This window comes from Salvelinus sp. IW2-2015, linkage group LG6.2, assembly GCF_002910315.2.
Source record: "Salvelinus sp. IW2-2015 linkage group LG6.2, ASM291031v2, whole genome shotgun sequence".
NCBI lineage: Eukaryota > Metazoa > Chordata > Actinopteri > Salmoniformes > Salmonidae > Salvelinus > Salvelinus sp. IW2-2015.
The window spans coordinates 20,418,466-20,422,689 of record NC_036846.1 but is presented as its reverse complement, the minus strand read 5'-3'; the positions used below and the strand labels follow the sequence as shown (position 1 = coordinate 20,422,689).

The 4,224-nt window shown below is 43.5% G+C and overlaps 1 pseudogene; it reads right to left on the bottom strand.

Annotated features, from left to right (window-relative positions):
• LOC111965970 (protein phosphatase 3 catalytic subunit alpha-like) overlaps nt 1-4,224 on the bottom strand; it is a 27,779-nt pseudogene that overhangs the window by 13,129 nt on the left and 10,426 nt on the right.

Below are 4,224 nucleotides of genomic sequence, written 5' to 3'. Positions count from 1 at the left end.
ATTAATAAAAAAAATTTTTTAAAGCAAGCGGCACCATGAAGACCAAGAGCTCTCCAAACAGGTCAGGGACAAAGTTGGAGAGAATACACATCAGGTTTGGATATGAAAAAAATATCAAAACTTTAACATCCACAGGGAGAATAAGAGAGAAGGAGAATAAGAGAGAAGGAGAATAAGAGAGAAGGAGAATAAGAGAGAAGGAGAATAAGAGAGAAGGAGAATAAGAGCGAAGGAGAATAAGAGAGAAGGAGAATAAGAGCGAAGGAGAATAAGAGAGGAGGAGAATAAGAGAGAAGGAGAATAAGAGCGAGAGAGAGACAAAATAAGAGAGAGAACATATTCAGAGTGGGAGACAATCCGTTTCTTTTGGAGTTTGTAATATGTGTAGTCGTGTAGTCGTTTTTTCCCACCTTTCTCTCCAACYAAGGGCAGGGACCAGGTGAAGACATCCATGAAGTTGGGCAGCCAGTAGGGATGAGGGGAACAGTTGAACTGGCGGATGTTCATCACGTTGTTCTCATACTTCAGAACCGCCGCTGTGAGAGAACGAGAGGGCAGACCTGTTACACACTGATAGTCTACTGGTCTGTCTGTCTGTCTGTCTGTCTGTCTGTCTGTCTGTCTGTCTGTGTGTGCCTGCGTGCCTGACCTTTGTTGTTGTAGACGTCCAGGTAGTTAGGTGCTGAGAAGATGGTGATGAGGGAGGGGAAGCCTGTAGTCTGACTCTTTCTGTACATCCGGTACCTGAACAGGGAACGGTCAAGGGATTGGGATACGGATTAGAGTTAGGATTACATAGATTGGGGTTCAACTGTGAGGGGTGTAGGGTTAAATATATGGTTGTTGTGTGGTTAAATTAGCCTTGACGATGGATAACTGTTTATAAATTGACTGATTTGATTATGAAACCTTGCGCTGCTGTATTGGTTGACTGAATCGTTTGTGTTGACATAACAACCCCTGGATCAATCAACACACACTGGGGTGGACAGGTGAATGTTTTTAAAGATAATACATTAAGTTAGAGCCCTTTAATGTCACTCTGTCACTCACCATGTGAAGAATGACAGTTTGTCAATGACCCAAGAAGAAGTAGAGCTTCTCTTACCCAGAATCCTGCGCTTCATGTGCTCTGATGACAGACAATAAGTTGTTGGTCTGTAGAAACTCACACACCGCAGGGTAACTGGAGAGAGAGCGAGAGAGAGAGAGTGTTAGTGTCTCTCTGTGTAAATCAAAACATCATAGTGAAGTAGCCAAGCACTATAGGACAGTAGCCAAACTATGCTGTGTATGAATCAATGTGTGTGTACATGAGAGCAAGAGAGATTTGATTCTGAACACCCCTGCACTATATCAGACAAGGATAGTCTGAAACTGTTTACATTGAATGACCACCAGGGGTCCTTATTGAGCCCCTAATAAAAACAGCAGAACCAGATCTAGTAGGAGGGTAGTGTATGTTTCTCTCAAGAGACTGGTGTAGGCTCCATATTGTTTAGCACCATATTATAACAGTCTCAACTATCCATCATGTCAATCCTACATTCTCTCATTTTATTCCTCTCTTTTTCCTCCCTCACTCCCCCTCCCTCTTGCTCTCTTTCCCTCACTGTATCTTAATATCACTCCCCAATCTGGCAGTAGTAGCCAGTCGTCATGGAAACAGAACGGTGCAGTCTCCCTAGGGATTGTGGGATATGGCTTAGCGCTGAAACTGTGTGTGTGGATCTGTGAGATAACTGGCCAGTGTTACAGCTGTTCCACAATTCCCAATGTTTCTTTGGTTGTTGGATCTCTGAATCAGCTTGTAGCTACGAGTACAACATGTTTCACCTCCTCCATCTCACCTCCAGTACCTTTCTCCTGTACATCACACCAACAGATCACACTGGATCTCACCTGCGTTAGAAGTGTGTGTGTGTTTATGCCTGCATATGTGCGTTGCCGTGTTAGTGTCTCTGTGTTTACCTGTAGAAGTAGGAGCAGCCCCTGACTGTGTTGTGGCCGAAGTATTCTTGTGTTTTCTCGTTGCCAAAGTCCTCCAGTGGGTCGGCCCACAGCAGGTCACACATGGGTCCGAATGCTGGAGGCTCCTTGAACCTGTCCAGCTGGATTATAGAGACAATGACAACAAAACAGATATATACACTGAGTTGACCAAACATTAAGAACCCCTTCCTAATATTTAGTTGCGCCGGACTCTACAAGGTATCAAAATCGTTCCACAGGGATGCTGGCCCATGTTGACTCTAATGCTTCCCACAGTTGTGTCAAGTTGGCGGTATGTTCTTTGGGTGGTGGACCATTCTTGATACACGGGAAACTGTTGAGCATGAAAAACCCAGCAGCATTGCAGTTCCTGACACACTCAAACAAGTGCGCCTGGCACCTACTACCATACCTCATTCAAAGACCCTTAAATATTTTGTCTTGCCCATTCACCCTCTGAATGGCACACATACACAATCCAAGTCTCAATTGTCTGAAGGCTTATAAATCCTTCATTAACCTGATTCCTCCCCTTCATCTACACTGATTGAAGTGGATTTAACAGTTTACATCAATAAGGGATCATAGCTTTCACCTAGAATCACCTGGTCAGTCTATGTCATGGAAAGACCACTGTTCTTAATGTTTTGTACACTCAGTGTACATTGATACATAAATATATAGATGCATATAGATGTATAGAAACAGTCCATTCGGAAAGTATTCAGACCCCTTGACTTTTTATATATTTTGTTACGTTACAGTCTTATTCTAAAATTGATTAAATAGTTTTTCCCCCCCTCATCAATCTGCACACAATACCCCATAATGATAAAGCAAAAACAGGTTTTTAGAAATTGTCCAGAAGCCACTCCTGCGTTGTCTTGGCTAAGGGCTTAGGGTCGTTGTCCTGTTGGAAGGTGAACCTTCACCCCAGTCTGAGGTCCTGAGCTCTCTGGAGCAGGTTTTCGTCAAGGAAATCTCTGTACTTTGCTCCGTTCATCTTCCCCTCGATCCTGACTAGTCTCCCAGTCCCTACTGTTGAAAAACATCCCCAAGCATGATGCTGCCACCATCATGCTTCACCGTAGGGATGGTGCCAGGTTTCCTCCAGACGTGACGTTTGGCATTCAGGCCAAAGAGTTCAATCTTGGTTTCATCAGACCAGAGAATCTTGTTCCTCATGGTCTGAGAGTCTTTAGGTGCCTTTTGGCAAACTCCAAGCGGGCTGTCATGGGCTTTTTCCTGAGGAGTGGCTTCTGTCTGGCCACTCTACCATCAAGGCCTTATTGGTGGAGTGCTGCAGAGATAGTTGTCCTTCTGGAAGGTTCTCCCATCTCCCCAGAGGAACTCTGGAGCTCTGTCAGAGTGACCATCGGGTTCTTGGTCACCTCCCTGACCAAGGCCCTTCTCCCCCGATTGCTCAGTTTGACCAGGCGACCAGCTCTAGGAAGAGTCTTGGTGGTTCCAAAATTCTTCCGTTTAAGAATGATGGAGGCCATTGTGTTCTTGTAGACCTTCAATGCTACAAAAATGTTTTGGTACTCTTCCCCAGATCTGTGCCTCGACACAATCCTGTCTCAAGAGCTCTACGGACAATTCCTTCGACCTCATGGCTTGGTTTTTGCTCTGACATGGAATGTCAACTGTGAGACCTTATATAGACAGGTGGGTGCTTTTCAAAATCATGTCCAATCAATTGAATTTACCACAGGTGGACTCCAACCAAGTTGTAGAAACATTTCAAGGATGATCAATGGAAACAGGATGCACCTGAGCTCAATTTCGAGTCTCATAGCAAAAGGTCTGAATTTTTATGTAAATAAGGTATTTCAGTTTTTTATTTTTAATAAATTAGCAAACATTTCTAAAAACCTGTTTTCYTGTTGTCATTATGGGGTATTGTGTGTAGATTGCTGAGGATTTGTTTGTATTTAATCCATTTTAGAATAAGGCTGTAACGTACGTTTTTTMGGGGAAAAGTCAAAGGGTCTGAATACTTTCTGAATGAACTGTACATGGAATAAAATCTTATAACCAGAACACTCAGAAATGAAGAAGGTAGTTCTTTAAATCTCCCAACTGGACCACAGAAAAAACAGAATACACAGAGAGTGAGAGAGATAAAGAGACAGAAAGAGAGAGAGATATAAGACASAGAGAGAGCGGCTGAGAGAGAGATATGAGACAGAGCGATAGAGAGATATGAGACAGAGAGAGAGAGATGAGAGA